Below are 20,280 nucleotides of genomic sequence, written 5' to 3'. Positions count from 1 at the left end.
TAGGGTTTGTTGTCGGGTGTGGGGTCCCGGTCCTGGGTTAGCCTCCACCGAGCCACATGTCACCAGCAGAGTACTAAAAAGCACTAGAAGCCTCAGGGACATCACGATGAGAGATTGTTTGGTTTTAAGTCCATGAATCGACGTTTTGCGTTTGTCAGGTTGATTAAACGAGCCTATTTTTGCTCGATATTGGTTCAAACAGATGCCCATTATGTGAGCTGTTCAAAACACGTCTTCTCTCAACTCGCGCATGTTGAACTAGTTTCTTAAGCTTCCTGATGTACATAGTGAGTAGGCAGATTTTGAGATTGCTGTTATCAGAACAATAACATATATGTTTAGGGACTTGTAATGTAGAAAAAAAGATTGACATGCACAATTAGTGCCCCTCACTGTCAAACCTTAAGGTTTCAATATATCGCAATACGTATCGCAATACGGGTACATAAAGGGTCACTTTCACAATCGACTATAGTGTCAAATTGCATTTTTATGCACGTTAATATCTTAAAGTTTTTATTAGGATACCAAGATAAAAAGTCAAACAAAATGGAGAACGTGAGGCTGGAACACAGCAAAACCAATTTGCTTGGGGTTTACAGATAATAGGTAGAAAAATAAAACATAAAAACACATTGAATAGCCAATTTCTGGTGTCCCCCGCCGTAATAATGATTGACATTTGCTGAAAGCGGCGTGAAACCATACTCACTCATTCACTCATTGCTGGTCGTAAAATGCACTAAATTGGGCGAACTGTTTACCGTAGGTTACGCCCCTGTGTCAGTGGTGGACGGGAATATTTTTAGAGGTACGGGGATCGATACCCCGCATCTCCACCATGTCGTAACTGGCGATTGGGTGTTAGTAAACCCTACCACAGTTACCTATTAATTATGGTCGTTCCACATTGTCGGGGAGATGGTAGCTCTGGCGCTCCACTCGCTTGGTCCGTTGCAGGACGCTAAGTCAAGGAGTGAGGGTTCTGACGACCGTGACTCCTAATTAACCACATAACAGTCATGTACTGGCACACATACATTCAAAGAGAAACGCAACAACAAGTTTATACTCACATAGTTTTTACTCAGTCTCAGTCCATCTCTACAACTTCAACATCAGACAAGGCAGGTTCGTACCACACGAGGCAACTGAGTGGCGTGGACTGGCTTCCGTCACTACAAAAGCGCGCACCACTCGCTCAGTGCCCAACCTATCTTTTTATATGGTTCGAGCCTGGCCTGATCTCGATCACATGTTTCAACTAATCATTTTGATTCGGTTAGCCTATATCCGACCTTGCACTCATGAATATTACGATTGGAAAAGTACCGGTAAAAATCATTCGGTTACTCATCCCTTTTGTTTGTTTCAATATAAGATTAATCTGTTATGTCTTTCACAACAAATGTGTTCTGTCTCTCTTTCCATAGCCTACGGCTAAACGCCATTGTATGGAAACTTTCCGTCTCCATACCGTGCCTAACCGTTATGACTCATGAACAACTGCAAATCTAAATACGAATCTGATATAATTCTCTCATGGTTTTGGGGATGAATTTTTACCTTATAACAGTAAGGCAACGGTAAACTGTTGCGGGAACAGCCTCGAACAAGTGAACACAGATAATTCCGGAATACAATTACGCGATGTATAACTGATTTTATAGGCGTCAGTGGGATACACACTTGAAACGAAACAAAGTTCTCATAACCAGTGACCGCCTCCGTGGTGCAGTGGTTAGAGCGTCCGCCTGGAGACAGGAAGGTCGCGGTTTCGATCCCCGGCCGCGTCATATCAAAAGACGTAAAAGTATGGTACTTTTGGTCCCTGCCTGGAGTTCGCAATTAATGGGTACAACAAGGACTAGTCGGTTCGGAGTCAGTATAATGTGTCGGTGTGGGGTGTTCATGCTTCACTGCGGCATGGTATCTCAGTGAGCTTGCACCATAAAACCAGTTCAAGTCAGGGCTAGTACAAGCAACCACACATACACACGCATGCTCGTTTCCATATGAGCGATATATACTCAAGTACGACGTTTAACCCCATTTCACCTAACCTCCCATAGTCAGTTGTTGGTACTGTAATTTCAATACATGAAATTTAAACTGTCAATCAAATTTAAACACACAATCGGCATTAAGACCTACAGGAAATATCTTTATTTATTACCAGAGGGAACACGCTGCTTATCAGATTTCTCATTAAAACTAAGCTACCTCCTGATAAGCATAATACCTGCTGGTGACCCATGTCATCGTGACCCCGTGTGTAAATCGATGTCATGTGACTCTCTGGATTGTCAAGTCCGCAGTCGAATATTTACAGATCGCCGTCATATTACTGTAATATCGCTGAGTGCGGCGTTAAGCAACAAACCAACCAAACCAAGCATCTCCACTGATTCAGCTGAAGTTACACAAGTTTCGAAATATCTACTCGGGCCCGATACTTCCGGTGATATGCCTGTATTCAAAGAACTAGTTCTGGTTCCAAATTACGCTACTGCCAAATATGACTTCACTTGACCGGACCATGTGTATTACCGCGCTTGGCTGCACAGCTGTTAACCGTCGTAATAGGTGGCTAATTCAGGGATGATCAGATGTGTTTTTGTAGCCTGCTGCATGTCATAGTTTTCATAGAGTCACATAGCGTGTATCGAGTGTGATTAGCCAGGACATGTCCCTTGTAACAGTGCTATCGTTGATTGTCACCGGAAGTACTAAACACTGTGAGAGTCGTGACCTACTTACGGGCCCCATTAGTATCGACCCCCGTTAGTATATATGGATTAAACGAATACACGCATTAGCATTTCACAATAAGTTGGTTTAAAAAAAACAACCCCAAAATCAAATACTTCCATCTATGAAAACATGTACATTGTAGCAATATCGATCACACAATATTTGTTTTTATATAAAATGAATCATGTTCTCAATTACGAAAGTATTAGTATGGTATATTGAGTACGCAGTCACTTTTTGTATGTTTTTGTTTTCATTAAAGTAATGATTACGTTGCAGCTTCACTTCACGAGAAGATGTGCACAACGCATATCCCTTGATAATTATTAGTTATACAAACATGTAATGGATCGGTGTTCGGTTCTCTGCAGGAAATAAAAGTATCAAGTCGGGGGCTCGCGGTACGTGTTTGCCTTTTGAGCGCAAATAGAAGTAATGTCCTTCTACGTTGTTCAACGATTTTGAACCTGTAGAATCAGTATGGGGCTATGGTGTGCTATGTTTAGACCAGTTCTAGATTTAGACAGAAGCTTTATTTAGACCATGCCTAGGCGTAGCTGCCAGTTGGATTAAATACATAGAACTTATGTTTCACGTTAGTTATAGATATTTTCAGAATGGAATAGTTAATTGGATCACATTTCATTGTTGTTAGTTGGTTTCATGCCAAGTTCTATTTACTCTTTTGTTTCACCTTGGGAATGCATGAATACCACACTCAGACACATTATATTGACCAGTCCTTGTTGAACCCATTAATGCCGAGCGCCAGGCAGGGACCAGCAAGTACCATATTTAACGTCTTTTGGTATGACGCGGTCGGGGATCAAACCCGCGACATTCCGCTCTGTAAACACTACACCACTGAGGCGGTTTCGTCTTTTGACCAATGCGTATAGATCAAAGTATATCTGAGTCTTGTAATCTTGTACATTTTGATATAATTATCAACTTCGAGGCGACGTGAAACATCACATGTCTGTATATCCTATATATTTCGTGACTACTGTTACGTTGCAGGTAACTACGTTCCTGTCAACTAGACGCCTTTCTGTTGTTCTGATGTTGATGAGTTGGATATTTTACGTGGAAATCACAAAACGAGACTCTCCCGCTAGAAAGATTTCGCGTATGGTACGGACTTGATATTATATCAATCACATTGTGCGTTACAGAACTACACTAAATAAGCGTGAAAAACAAGTAACAGGTGTAACCAGTGTGTCAGATGCATTGTGAATCATTTTACGACCTCATGAAACAGGGGCAGTCTGTGACGTCTTAGTTAAGGTCATGCTGCCTACACCTCGCCATAAAATATATAAATACGGTGTTACTAAAGTTTAAAATTAAAATTCATTGGTAAATACCAGCAAACAGTATAACACATAAATACAACTTGTAGATGTACAACCTAAAACTTTGCCATTTTCATTGTTGTTGCCTTTTTGTTATGATATTGATATAGAGATGATCAAAAGCAAAATAAAATACATGCAGTTTTCTGTTATGTGTCATGGCCGTTTTATCTTCGCCAAGAGGCCGTTTTCTCTAGCAGCGGTGGACGTTTTCTCGAGGGCGGTGGCCGTTGTCTCGAATTATTGTTTGGCAGTTTTCGCTGGGTTCCGTTTTCACTGTAACCCGTGTCAGCAACTGGGGACAATTACGTTGCATGCGTGTTGTCTTGTTCGTTCTGTGTATTGTACATAGTCCATTATGACAGGTGTATATTATATTTACTGAAATGTATCAAAATCATAATATTTACCATGAAATAGTAATTGTTTTCATAATATTCTATTTAATTCATATCCAAAGATTCATGTTCATTTTGTTAACGGTATCATATGCAACATGGAGTTATCGCCCTTGATAAACTCTAAACTATGGTCTGGGACGATTGCTATAAGGATTTGAAAAGTGAATTTGTAGTTAATTCCTGTGTAACATATGTCATACTAGAAGAAGGATATCTTCAAGCCGACATACAACTGGAATATTACCGAGGGCGGCGTTAAACAACGGAATATTTCATCAAGCACGTGATGTAGTGTGGTGGTCGGTGGTCATAACTGAGTGAGCCACTTAAGTACCCCCCTCTCATATTCACAAAGAGCCTTCCCAATACACAGGCGCACGCACGCACGCACGCACACACACACACACACATACATTAAATACATATGTGTGTGTGTGTGTGTGTGTGTGTGTGTGTGTGTGTGTGTGTGTGTGTGTGTGTGTGTGTGTGTGTGTGTGTGTTTAACCATCTATCATCTTCTTAGACCCGTGAAGGTCCGGGTTAGAATGAGCCTTCAGTAACCTATGCTTGGCGTAAGAGGCGACTAATGGGATCAGGTGGTCAGGCTCACTGGCTTGTTTGACACAAGTCATCGGTTCCAAATTGTGCAGGTAGATGCTCATGCTGTTGATCACTGGATTATCTGGTCCAGATTATTTACAGACCGCCGCCATATAGCTGGAATATTGCTGAGTGCAGCGTAAAACTAAACTCACTCACCAACTAACTCACTCTATCATCTTCATGTTGCGTTCATTATATGTTGTACTTGTTTGCAGTTGAACGTCAGCCTACTTATTGTTTCTTCAGTCCTCTGATTTTTCACCTTCACCTGGATATCCCCCTGGATTTGCTACCCGTCTTCCGATTGGCCGTTTGGTCCTCTTCTCTGAACCTCCCTTCTCACCTGCAATCTTCCTGCATTCTGCATGGGCTGTGATGGAGGGAAGTTTTAGGTAAGTTACAGGTGAGAAACATTTCAGTGTTCTTTTCTTTTTGCTTCCTATTCAGGAAACAAATATAATTTTAAAATGGTATGACAGGTTTGTCATAATAGTCAAAAACTTAAGTCAAATATTATTTTGTGTATTCCGTCATTATTAACCAGTTTACACATGTTTTGCAACATCGATTGAGCGTGACGAGCGGACGCTTTAACTATACCACCGCCAAATCTTCAGCATGATCTCTAATGATGGTAGGTTCATTCATGTCAGCTTACCTCCAGTTCCTGACACTGAAACTAAATCATCTTCATCAAGAACTGAATTGTTTTGACAAGTAGCCCGGCTTCACTCGCATCGGGTAAGTTCAATTTGATTTACAAAACATGTACACGGTTTTCTATATAGTATTATGATTTATTTATATTGCACTTGGATAAGCATGTTTTGTATATTAATCACAAGGAAGTTTACAAGAGTAAAGATATTACTTGCCACATCTCCGGCTGGTTGTCGCACAACTTGTGATTGAAACCATATCGACCAACACCGACAACACCAAGTGCGAACGTTTTCGATGTACGGAGCAATTGTTTACATTCCACATATGGCATGCGGTCTCTGTTTGGAAGCTGTTCGCCTCGAAGTTTCAATTATCGATTCCAGGCAAGCCGTAAGGGACAATAAGTCCTTTATTGCATCAACGGGAAGCTAACGTGAGTGCATATAGTCCAATATATATAATATAGGCCAAAATATTGTTGAAATTGTGTGACATGGTGCTCCCAAAGGCACCATGTAAAGTTCCCTTGCAGCGCTTCCTTAAGTTTGTATCACAATTCATCTTACAATTGTTGAAAGTATGCATTACACTCTGGTTTTCGCAATTATGAACTTGATCAGCTCGGCTACGTTTTCAATTTGATACGATAAACCAATACTTTGTCCTTGTGAATACTCGGTTGTTGTTGCTGTTGTTGTTTTTAACGCCGCACTTGGCAATATTCCAGGTATATGGCGGTGGACAACTTCGTGATCGATAATCTTTAAAAACAAATATTGTATGGTCGCTTCTTTCAAATGCACTCATCGATTAAAAAGATGTAGCAACGCATTTAAAGGAGCAAAAGAATTTTATCCAATTGCAAAATGTAGACGAGCTTAATGCCAACGTCTTCGTTTTATTGGTCTGTATCATAACGGGAATCCGTGATCATTTGTCAAACTTGATCAACGTTAACGTTTGCTGAAATACTATTGACATGTGGAGGTTCACTGCAGATATCTCTGTTCCACATTCATGTTGCGAGAGCTAATGAAATACAAGATGGATAGTTAAAGGAGCAGTGTATTCCGGTACCATCGATGTGCGGCTTCCTGCTATCGGACATTCGTTTATGTGACGACATATGTTAACTCAGGCAACCTCAAGACTATAACGTTTGAAACAATAGTAAACAAGATACTAAAGAAGGAAAATTATGGAGATGTCCGTCGACAGATGAATACTTCAAATATTACAGAATCGTGCACACATGTCCATCAACTTGTTGCCAGTGGTGCTTAAAGAAACCGCCTTAATTGTTAAAAGGAGCTGTTGCTCCACTGGAATGTGCCCATTCTAAATCCAACCCAAAATGTGAGATATTATTTTGTTGTAACCATTAATTCAGGGTTCCGTTGTACAAAGCAATCGTAGCGCTAAATTGACCGTATTTCCCATACATAGACTTGAGGTAGTCTTAGCGCTAAGGTTGTTTTGTACAACGGCACCCTGGTAAATGTAGCCCATACGTTCAGTCAGCTGTTACTGGTAACCAAACTAAGGTTTTGAGTGATGTGAAGGACTATTCCAGGACCAACCTCACAATCCGTGGTGATCTACCTCCTGTTGCTGGCGAACTATAGTCTGTTCTATATTGTGTATTGTGCATATAGTGTTATTTTGTTAATATTAAATGCTAGTTTTAAGTCTAACTGTGATGCTCTAGTTGTTTTAAGACAGGATTTTTGTTATACATTTATTCTTTGTCAATGTCAAATTAGTTCACGATATGGCTGGGGCGGTGGGGTAACCCTGTGGTTAAAGCATTCACTCGTCACGCCGAAGACCCGGGTTCGATTCCCTACATTGGTACAATGTGAGAAGCCCATTTCTGGTGTCCCCCGCCGTGACATTGCTGGAATGTTTTGCTAAAAAACTCACTCACTCACTCACGATATGGCCGAAATATGTGACGTTAAATATTCATTCACTCACATAATTAATATATAATTAATGCGTTATGCAATACGTTAAGTATGTAGTGAATACAAACTAAGTTTTGAGATGTACCAAACTATTGTACATGTAACTTCGAATGTTATAAAACATATATTGCAAATAATATGTTCATCAGTATTATTTTGACCTAGAATCCCTTTTTTTTTTGCATTTACCAAATATCTACATCTTTTGTTCTTGGGGAACGTCATGCAGCTAGAATCCTGACTACTGTCAGGTTAAGCAAGCATCAAACAAATAAACAAATATGGCAGTCGACAATCTTTGCTCTTAAACATATGGAATATCGTGACATTAGTGATGAAATTACGAATAAAGGTAAGATACTGCACGGTGAGTTAGTTAATATTTATCGTGACAACGGCAATATTTCAGCCATATCGTGACGAGAACTATTAATAATTATATTATAGATCAATAAAATTAGAAATTAAAAGCCTGTTGACGAAGAACAGTACTAGTGTATCACAGATATCCACTTAAAACTAGTAATTAAATCTAAACATTTTAACTAGTGTGAGTGAGTGAGTTAATATTTAACGTCACATCGGCAATAGTTCAGCCAAAACCTGACGACAAAGAGTTATGTACTAAGAATAGACATATGTATACTTATTTAAACACCTGCCAGCGAAGGACAGTAGAACGACTAGACTATCACAATTCGATTAAAACTAGTTTGAGTTCAGTGTAAAATGTTAAATCATTTCAAAACATCACAATATAAAATCGGGCTATAGACCGCCAGCAATCTAAGATAGATCACCATACTAGGGACCATGGGGACCTACAGTAGATATTGTACGGACGGCAACGTCTTTACTATATCATAGTGCGTATACCGGATACCGTTAAAAATCGGATACTGTTCTCATGCTTGAGTCAAGTGCTAGTGCACAGAACAGACTTATATACATCCAATAAGGATCATCAAAAACAACATCATAGTGTGTGAATCAATAATTAACACAGTAAATACCTGCAGGACGCCAGCTGATTGCGACGTGGAACAAAATGGATAGCTTATTAAATTAATTAGGAATTGGTTTATCAGTTCACTGTAGAGTGAGTGAGTGAGTTTAGTTTTACGCCGCACTCAGCAATATCCCAGCTATATGGCCGCGGTCTGTAAATAATCGAGTCTGGACCAGACAATCCAGTGATCAACAGCATGAGCATCGATCTGCGCAATTGGGAACCGATGACATGTGTCAACCACGTCAGCGGGCCTGACCACCCGATCCCGTTAGTCGCCTCTTACGACAAGCATAGTCGCCTTTAATGGCAAGCACATGGGTTGCTGAAGACCTATTCTACCCCGGATCTTCACGGGTCAGTTCACTGTAGAAAGGCAGGATGAAGCATCCTTTGTTTTTGTTGATTGATGTCTTATTTCGATGGATTTGGAATTATAGAAAATCATTCAATTTCTGTGTTCTCACTAAGTAAGACACATTATAGTCAAATACATAAGACCGGATACTGCCATATTCAAAACATAGTGTTAAAGGTCAATTTAATTCGAAAAATTTCCTCAGTATTTTAGCCTTTGACAAACAAGGTCATCTTCCACATACCAGTGCAATTTTCTCCATTCAGCAGCATCGGTTCTGTTATTATATACTCAGCAGCAAAAAAACGTCAGAACGAATTCAAAATTAGATAGGCACTGTAATCAAATCAATACAGAAACGAACATAATAAGCGGATCATAAAACATTATTTGTGTACAATATCTTGACACACCAATGGATAACTCAGCACAATTTCAAGGTATTACGTCAACGTTTGCAGTCCATATAGGCTCTTGACTTCAGTATCTAGTGTGACCACCACGAGCGGCAATAACTGCAGCACAGCGTCCATGCATGGAATGCTCTAATCGATTGGTGAAGGCCACTGGCACCTGGAACCACACTCTGAGAAAGGCCTGGCGTAATAAATCGGCTGTGTTCGGCCTTGGTATGACATTATTCAGTCTCCTCTGAATTTCACCCCAAAGATGTTCAATTGGGTTTAAATCCGGACTAATGGGTGGCCACTGCATAATGTTGACACCGTTCTGCTGTAGGAAGTCCCGTGTAGCAGTATGGGCCCGGGCGTTATCATGCTGGAAAATGTTGTTCCGGTGACGTGCGAAATGTGGTATGACGTGGGGTCTGAGAGCTTGGTCGATGTAGCGCACCGCTGTGATGCTGCCTCCTCTCTCTGGACCAAGGATCTGGAACACCACAGGACCTACTCTCTGGTTCAGGCCTATTCCACTCCATACCATGATGCTTGCAGATTTGGTGTGACGAAAACTATGACCAAAGTCCTATAGTGAGTTTATGAATCAGGCAGTTCCTACTATTTATTAAATACCTTCCATATATATCTGCTGATGAATTTTAAGTGTTATTCGTTTATAACGGCACAACGTCGTCTTACACTGTTTTAGAAACTCAAATATTAATCACAACATTACGCTTTTTCAGATAAGAAGTTTGTTCGACTGACTCTCAACATATTGGTTTGCAGTATTAAAGCCATTAAAGACGTTGCCGTAGTAACATAAATGAAACAACTCGCTAACTGTCCCTTTAACAGCTTCATTGCTATACATTAGTAAAACGATAACATCCAATAAAACGTGTATCGAAATATATATGTGTAATTCATTGCTGCATGCGGAACTTATGTATCCATATTACATAATGGCGCTGTCGCCAGTGAATTACTCAAAGTGAGTGAGTTAATATTTAACGTCACATCGGCAATATTTCAGCCATATCGTGACGAGAACATATTTGAAATGGAATTATCTGTATATTATAAAAACTTGTCGACGAAGGACAGTAAAACAACTAGAATATCACAATTAGAATTAAAACTAGCGTGGAAAGTTAAAACTAATAACACTAGGTTAACAATACAAAAGGAAAACAGGCTATACATCGCCAACAACGGAAGGTAGATAACTAAAGTAGGGACCATGGGGACTTACAGTACCTTTGCTACCTGCATGGACCCTAGTTGGATTTACACCATCCCTTAAGCTGCTGGCGATTGTAAGAAATTTTAGCCAAACTTCAAATAACAAGAATAATACGTTTAAAAATCCTGGCAAGTTTATATTGACTTTGACAATTTTGGGATTTAAGTACCGAATTACTCAAAGTCTGACACATTCATAATGTAACAACTCTGAATAGTTTGCGTGCGGAAGTGTTATTTGCCCACTTATGTTAATGCAACCACCCCCTTACTAGGATTTCGTAAATCATTTAGTCTGAGAATTAGGGATATATATGGCAAATGTGGCGACATAATTTAGCCTCATTAAGTGACACAAGGTTGTACTTCAATAATGAGGACATTCTATGATTAGAAAGTTACTTGGTAGATATTGATATTGTTAAATATAGAACTGCATTAAGTAAATTTAGATTAAGTTCTCACAATTTAATGGTTGAAAAGGGTAGATGGTTTACGTCAAATTACAATTCAATGAAAGATTATGTCCATTTTGCAGGAAGGACATTGAAGATGAATACCATGTTGTGATGGTTGGTCCTAAATATGAACTTTATAGAAATAGATATACATCAAGGTTAGTTTACAAACATCCAAGTATGGCTAAACCTGCTGAGCTGTTGCAAGACGAACGAGCTGGAGCAACAGTTGAATTTGTTTGAATCTTTAGGTATCTTAAGGTTCTGCCACCTTGAGGGGAGGGGAGGCGGGTGGGCGGAGTGAGAAATGTTATGCACATGTGAAATTATTATTGAATGTAAAAGCGATTGACCTTTGGTCTAAATAAACATCCATGTGCCTAACCGCCCCCCACCCCCATCCCCCCAAAAAAACACCAGAGAAAAACCAACAACAAAGACAAAACAAAAATAGCAAATGAATAAAATACTGCTTCCTGATTTGTAGAGGTAATTGGGAACACGCTTATTTGATCAAAAAGTTATTATTGTTAGTTATTTATCCAAATACTCGTGTAGATACATGTATGTGACTATAATTGGGAATTCGAAGACTTTGTTTTACTGCTTTGGGTGGCTGAGAACAAAGACAATTTTTCTGTCAGCAGTTTTTTGCAGATTGAAGTTCAGCTAGGAATGTACACATCCGCTCTATTCAGAGCATGTTGCTTTTGAAAATAACAAATCACTGTATACATTAATATTAAACTGTTCACATTGTGATATCATCTAATGAATTGCAACCTTTGCTTTTGGAACGTTCTGCGACAGCGCTACATGTTGTTGCTATACGGAAAGAGTAAACAATACAAAAGTATGCATGGACAGCACACTGTGTGTCAAAGATGTAAATTTCCGTTAGACTTAACATTGTAGCAGCCTCAGAGTTACATGTGTAGTTGGCATTGATATTTTAATTCCGTAACGAGTGAAAAATATACAAAAATATTCAAACATCACAGAAATACCACTCAATATATGAAGAACAATTTGTTGTGGTAGCCGATATATACTACCACAAAAATTCAAGCTCATCATGTCAGACGTAAGACGTTTTCGGTACAAATATGCTGTAAAAACTTACAAGTAAATGTAATATTCTCCTTCAGTGATGTGAAATATGAATCTCAACGTAAACTCATAAAAACGAAAAGTTGAGTCATAAGGTATCTGAACTTTTGAATCGACGTATTGTCTTTTGGGCCAGCTTGATAACATAGTCAAAATCCCATGGGTATCCCATGTAAGAAACCTTTTGTTCTTTCATTGTTTTGGTTTTATTTGGATGAATCAAACCACTGGAAATATCAGTCTCTTCTTATAATTTTAAGAACCCAGCTATTAATATGTTCTTTCAGGATTGGCATTTTACACTTTACGATAGCTCAAGGAATGATTGCTACAAAACATTTATAAGTTTAATTAAGCCTGAAAATATTTGTCTATTTTATATTCTTTACATTTAAAAAAATATGTTTATCAAATTTAGATTTGGTTTATTAGATGGAATGATAAATGAAGGCAGGAAAATGTCCTTAGAAAAGAACAGGAGCATTTGTCTGTTGTGTAAATACGCAGTTATTGAGAATGTAATCCACTCTATGCTAGTTTGTCCATCCTTCTCCATTCTCAGAACCAAATACATTCCACACCCGTTTTTGTCAAAACAACCTGCTTTAGCTTTATATACTTAGTGATCTCTCAAAATGATAATGTTATTTTTAATCTGTCATTATTTATCAAACATAGTATACGAGATTTTGAAATGAACTCTCCAAAAATTATAACGCTAGAAAGTAATTTTACAATTGCCTGCCATTTTGTTCTCTCTATTATGTCTATTGTATATTATTTGTATGTTGTATATTGTTTGTAAATTTATATTTGTGTGTGGGCCGGAGGCCTTAAATATACTATTAAGAAAAAGAAACACATAACCCAGACATCTTTTGCGAACATTTCAAACAGGTATAATTAGTCCACATATAAACTTTAGTACATGAATGTTTACATCAGTTTAGAAGAAGAAAATGTCTATACAACCAAGTGGATAATTCTAGGTAAGGGAGACGTTGAGCGAGATGGTGACGACGTAGCACGGTCCCGAAGTCGGGTCTACTGGCTCTCAGTCCAATCTTTCTCAACCTGTTCCCTACATTTTGACCGGATATCCTCCGAAGTCAAGGCACCCCGGCTGCACTGCTCTCACCCGTGGCAGTACGATCACGAAAATGAAGTACCCGGATGTACCAATCTTGGGCCTGAGTGGTGTCTCGAGGTCTGCCTGTCATCTGTCATAACGGTCTTTTGTTATACCCGTTTGGTTGTAACGAGCTGCAACATTCAGACGCCTGGCAACAGAAGATTGGTAATCTTAAGCCATGAGCCAGACAATTTTTCGGTACCACTCAGAGGGACCAAACACTTTTATTTCTTTTCAAAGTTGTTATGGTCTCTACACATGAACAATGTGTGATGGACATGTTGGTTTGCTAGCTCAAACTCAAAACGGGGCTAAATCAAAGATGGCAGCCCCCAAACCCCCAAATTAAAAAATAAAATGTCAATTCCAAACTCTAATCATGAGTAAAGTTCAACAAATAGGTTGGAAATGAAAAAGGGGGGTAAAATAGTGCTAAAGGTGCGTTCTCACGGTGCGACTTGTAGTAACAACTTGTAGCATACGACTTGTAGTAACAACAAAGATCGTAACGACTTTGCTATTTGTGTACTTTTTAAGTCGTATACAACTCTGTCAATCAATCTTTATTTTCTTTGTAGTGGAGGCCACAGGCCCAGGCTACACTTCAGGATTTCAGAGCGGCACATATGTACACATATAGTTCAGAAGACAATAAGTTAATTTACAGAGTATACAAAAGGAAATATGATATTATTGGCATAGAAGTGAATCTCTAAGTTTCATTGCATTGTGTATATAAATAGCTAGGTTTTTTACAGTATATGGATTGCGAGTTGACATGAGCATATTAAACTTATGAATAGTGGGATTCGAATAAACTCGTATCTCGCCAGATTCTCACGTATGACTCTGCATCATGGATTCGTCGAGCGAAGAAGAAACGCTAGCCATGATAATGTCGGTCTACATATGGCAGTCACTAAAAAAAAAGGGAAAGCCTAAATCGGTGTGGGTCCGTAACTGGATTCTTAGGCGGAACAGGGCTGGAGCGTATAATTCGCTTCTTCGAGAGCTTGAACAGGAAGATTCACTGAAGAATTTTCTCTGTATGGACAAAGCAAATTTTGACATTTTGTTGGTGAAAATTTCTTCATACATCGAGAAGTGTACCCCCATGACAAACAGTATTCCCGTTGGAGAGAAACTGGCACTCACCTTACGATATTTAGCAAGCGGTAAGTTAGATGGTGTGTAAATGAAGCACAGATACTGCTGTTTCATTTCTCAAAGAATCCAACTAATCTGTTAGGTTTCAAGTACGTATCAGTACAAAATATTATCAAAAGACACGGCAATTCCTACTTCCGCGGGTTGACTAAAGAAAAGGCACTCTGCATTAAGTATGAGGGGGGATAATCAGTAGATGTTCTTGAGTGAGTGTCATTAGTGGTGAACCTCTGGATTATTCAAATGAGTACAAGAAGTGGGATATAAATATAGCAAATGTAGATATAAATTGAAACATTTATGTAAATGTTCATGCAAACGAAAGCGTTTAATGGTGGGAATGGTGTTTCAGCTAAAGAGAGCTCAATTTTACATATGTTACAGAATGTTCATAATTTAAGGATAGGGGGGCGGTGATGATGGTTTGAATGGAGAATTATTTACAATGTGAATGACACCCCCCTGGAATTTATGTACAAAGTAAGTGATCTCCCCTGCATGTCATGTACAAAAACAAAAAAACCCACCTCCCCTCTTCCTTATGTGTGTGTTTCAAGCATAACATTATAATATTTCTATTTACAAAATTGCTTTCCCCCCCCCCCCCTTAAAATCATTGATATTTAGGCCTCATTTTCAAACTCACTTTCCCAAATCAGTGAATTGTTTGAAAGCTCGAGCCCAACCTGCTTACCAAACAAAATGTCACAATCATTTGTGTCACTTTTGGCTTTCTTTTGAGATATCATTTCCAATGTCTTGTACATTAGATTCTTTAATTCAGCACTTCCTGTTGCTTGGTTCCTCCTCTTCTTGGGGTGTGGTTGAGCCTTGTCTGTTTTTGAACAGGCATAGATTCTGCATAACCACTGCAGTGTGATGTCTGAAAAATATGTTGCCAGGAGTTAGTTCTATGAAAACAAGTCAGATGCAATCTTTTACATGTTTGACAAGATGTTGAACTTTATAAGTTTTTATATGTTTAATTGAGTTAAACAAGACAACGATATACATGATTTGATAAAATTATTTTCAGGTTCCTACTACTGAACGTGACTGGGGCAACATTCAGGACGAATTCATGGCAAAGTGGCAGTTCCCCCATTGAAATTGGTGCAATTGATGGCAAGCATATTGCAATTCGGGCACCCAACAATACAGGATCTGAATTCTTCAACTACAAGACATTTTTCAGTATCATCCTATTGGCATTGGTGGATGCAAATTGGAAATTTATATTTGTAGATGTGGGAGCCAATGGCAGAGCTGGAGATGCAGCAGTGTATGCTAATTTTAGATAGCAAACTTCTTGACTGCAGCCATTGTTAGTGGGATCCATGGTGCAAAAATGCTCCCTGTGCATTCATTGTCATCAGTAATTATGATGGGTGCTGCTCTACTGCTATTATAAATGGATTCCCTGGTCTGAAAGAAATGTACACTGTATTAACTAACACAAATGGGTATTTGGCAACATGATGATAAATGTTTTCATTCATGAACATTTGACAAACCCTATGAAATACTTAAATCATTGTTTGCACTTTGCAAGGAATAATACAACTGAAACTCACTTGTCATTTCATGTCTTGTCTATTATTTCCGCCCTGATGTTGCTGGAATATTGCTAAAAACGGCGTAAAACCAAACTCAGTGAGTGAGTGAGTGTATATTATTTATCCTTTTTCAATTGGTGATGTAAAATCAACCTTTACACACACATCCCAGCAGAATCACCCCATGAATCAATAAAAAAATATACCACTCTCCTGTATTCACAAAATCAGTCAATGCAGTAATTGCTACCTTCACTCAAAATTAAATAAATCAAACATTAAATCTCATCAAAATCAACATTTTCAGGTAAATTCGATTTTTTACTTGTGCAATTGTGTAAAATCATGTTATCAACACTGGCGTTACATATTTTGATGATTGTGTGAACACAATAGGTAGTTAATAGATTTTAAAAATACGTCTATGCCTTTCTTTTTTCTTTCTTTTTTTTGGATAGTATATAATAAACTCTTTTGACTTGACTTGACTAAATTTTATATCGGAAAACATCCCTTATAAACAAATCTGATTGCGACTGTACCAATATTTATACTAACACTGTGTATAGTAATTATGTTAACTTTTCAAAATTCAAAATATTTTCAATGTAAATGAAAATGACATTTTCAAAAGTTAGATACTGACATATTATTTGTTTACGCTGAGCAAGTTGTGAGCAAATCAATGCAATTGGTAAGACAATAGTCCAATCGTCAATGCTGAGACCACATCTGTCTGAACAACAAAACCATCATCTTTTTTTAGACTCCGGTCTTGCCTTCGGGCACACAAAAGAGACTCCTCCAGTCATCCATTAAACCTGAACATTTTAGAACCTCAGAACATCTTTCTATTGGCCAATGCGACAGCGTCTTTTGTTGGCATAGCAGATACCACAAACGCCTATTCCACAACAGCTCCCGAGAACCCGTTATATGTGCTGATTATCGTCTATAACGAGTTCCAACCAAGAATCAAGAATCACATTCGGGATCTCAAGCAGACTCGGTGGGACACTCAGGTAAGAACCAAACAATTTCATGAATTTGAACCAACAGTCTGTCGATCTACTTTAAGTGCCAGTCGTGACATGACGATGTCATATTGATGTTAAATTTTCAAAAGTGATGTGATTTCAGTTTGTAAAGGACGTCAGTATATTTTAAACTTTGTCTCGTCGCTATGTGGATGAAATAATGCTGAGGCGACGTATAGCATTAACTCACACAGTAGTATAGGGACTGACAGTTTCAGACCAGTCAGACCTATGAGTCATATTTATTATGATTCATTGCCCCTGTGGGAGTAATAATATGGTTGGAACAATGGTGGACAATCGTTCGACGTCTGTAAAATTATAAGTGAAAAACGTATTAGAGCTAGGATATTGTTAGAAGTATAACGGAAATGAACGAGCAAGAGAAAAAAAGATACCAGGATTTAGCATGGATTCACTTGGAAGAGCGGATTATTTTCTGCGAAGGATGCCTTCTTAGCAGGAAAAACGGCAAAGATTATAGGTTGGAGTAAGCGGGAAGGAAAAAGATCCAGTAGAGTCGTGCTCAAAAACGAAACCGTTTTGGGGCAAACAAAAGTTTGGAGGCGGAGTTCAACAAGAATTCTCACTATGTGGAAACACAAATACAGATTAGCTTTTAAGCAACCGGTCATGACATCGGTTTTAGAGCCAGCCCAAACTTTCCGGAAAGGTGGAAAAAACATAACTTGGTATCCGACCACTTTAACGGTTTTACCGAATACAATAAAACGAACGGATTGTTTTATGGATCTACATTAACATCGATGAAACAGTTTAGCGTGAATTTCCTATGATTTCATTGGTTTTGGATAGGAATGCCTGCCGGGCTTGTTGTCTGCCCTGTTCTATGAGCTTTTTTTTTACCTGTTCGTCGATGTCATTCATCTTGCGGACCTTAGTTCGAATCTCTTGTTTCAATCGGTGGTACTTGGCTAGTTCTGCTGAGACCAGACGGAACTCTTCCTATTGGTTGAGCGCTGTTGATATATGATCCTCGATCGTGTTCAGCTTGGCACCAGCTATAACCCTGATCGCATCGTGCTTCAGTGCTATACGTTGCAGCCGACATGAAATGAATTTGAGAGCTATTCCCGCCAGCCCCGATACCCCGGCTGCTATGATTTATATCTAAAACGGATATTTGTAATTGGGTGATGGTGCCTCGAGTTAATTTCTTGTACTGCAAGGAAGGAAACGATTCGGTTCTGCCGTCCATGTATTTTTCCGTTTATCACCGGCACGGCTCTCAGCAGGGTCGAAGGCAGATCGCCTTGAATATTATCAGTCGTGCTTATCTGATCTAGATGAATGCACAGTTCACGATAGGGAACTAGGTCGGGTAGTTTTGAGCCCGTCACGGTGGTTTGCGGTGATATATCGTTCGACATCAACCTGAGCGTTCTGGCCAGAGGTGGGCCGAGTCTCAAGTTGTCTTTTCCATTGTTCGATAGCACGATCGTGTCGTTGGAATCGTTTAGTTTGCGTTCGGTTCGTAGAGGTTTGAAGATTTCATTGTTGATAGAGCATATGCTCTAGTAACCGTGGGTCAGGAGGTGTTGCTGCCTGTTGACACAGCATTTGTTGTTGTTGTCATCGATGTTAGTCCACTGAGGGTGGTACTTGATATCGCAGAGAGCGACCTCGAGTTGACCTGACAGACTGAGTTTGGTTTTACGCCGCTTTTAGCAAAATTCCAGCAACATCACGTCGGGGGACACCAGAAATGGGCTTCACACATTGTGCCCATGTCGGGATTCGAACCCGGGTCTTTGGCGCGACAAGCCAATGCTTTAACCATTGGGCTACCCCAAGGCCCCCGAGTTGACCTGATGTGTTATTAATCGCATACAGCAGTTGAACGGGCTCGCCGCTGCGTATTCCCTGCAGCGTCACGTACATTTTGAAAATATATATATTATCATTTTTTCTTTAAAATTTCAATTATGTACACACCGGGAGTATTTTATCCGAAAAGTGATCATGTAAGTGTTGCCGATCTCACGCAAAGGAAGATTGTGGTCGATGCAGAGGATGATGGTTCCCATTTCCAAGCTCGGTTCATCGACGTGTTCAAATATTACAGGTTGTCTGTCATGACTTTGAAAGTGGTACACGCTTGGTTTAACAACCCAATGCAGTTCTGGCAGAATCAACTCAACTTTGCCGTGTGGTTTGCCACGACTAGGTGCAGCGTGGCTTTCAACTACACTCGTCGTGATGACCTGAGTCAATCCCTGTTCCCACGTGTACTACCAGATCACATGCATCTTGAAAGAAATCAGCGCACCGATTCCGCAAGATAAGGTGTGGAATGCGCCGAACAATCCGTACAATCTGCGGGCTTACAAACGTATTTGCGCTGAATTTGAAATCTATCGCATGTTGATCCACTAAGTCCATGGCGGCCGCCATATTGGATCTAAGTCAATGTAACACGTGTTCTGATTTGATAGAAAAAAGGGAGATAACCGCTTAGGGATTTTTACGAGAACCGGGAAATATGTTCGTATTAGAACAGAGGTTACGTGGGAAAATATGACTTGAGTAATCTTTGTGGGAAGAGACTGGTCCGTTACTGACCCGTGACGGTCTGGGTTAGAATAACCTATGCTTGTCGTAGGAGGCGACTAACGGGATTGGATGGTCAGCTTCGCTGGCTTGGTTAACACGTGTCATGGGTTCCCAGTTGCGCAGATCGATCGCAGGAAGATTGTGGTCGATGCAGAGGATGATGGTTCCCATTTCCAAGCTTGGTTCATCGACGTGTTCAAATATTACAGGTTGTCTGTCATGACTTTGAAAGTGGTACACGCTTGGTTTAACAACCCAATGCAGTTCTGGCAGAATCAACTCAACTTTGCCGTGTGGTTTGCCACGACTAGGTGCAGCGTGGCTTTCAACTACACTCGTTGTGATGACCTGAGTCAGTCCCTGTTCCCACGTGTACTACCAGATCACATGCATCTTGAAAGAAATCAGCGCACCGATTCCGCAAGATAAGATGTGGAATGCGCCGAACAATCCGTACAATCTGCGGGCTTACAAACGTATTTGCGCCGAA

The 20,280-nt window shown here is 39.6% G+C and overlaps 1 long non-coding RNA gene across 1 annotated transcript; it reads right to left on the bottom strand.

The window, feature by feature from the left end:
- Positions 1 to 1,186: 1,186 nt before the first annotated feature.
- LOC124260173 lies at positions 1,187 to 17,646 on the bottom strand. Its single transcript, XR_006894014.1, has 3 exons — positions 17,636 to 17,646; positions 8,684 to 8,686; positions 1,187 to 1,298 (listed from the first exon to the last, which is right to left on the bottom strand). It is a non-coding gene; the product is annotated as an uncharacterized LOC124260173 (long non-coding RNA).
- Positions 17,647 to 20,280: the final 2,634 nt, after the last annotated feature.

The sequence above is a fragment of the Haliotis rubra genome, unplaced genomic scaffold, assembly GCF_003918875.1.
Source record: "Haliotis rubra isolate DU_JTF1 unplaced genomic scaffold, ASM391887v1 Scf752, whole genome shotgun sequence".
Classification (NCBI taxonomy): Eukaryota; Metazoa; Mollusca; class Gastropoda; order Lepetellida; family Haliotidae; genus Haliotis; species Haliotis rubra.
This window is presented reverse-complemented; position numbering and strand designations above follow the sequence as displayed.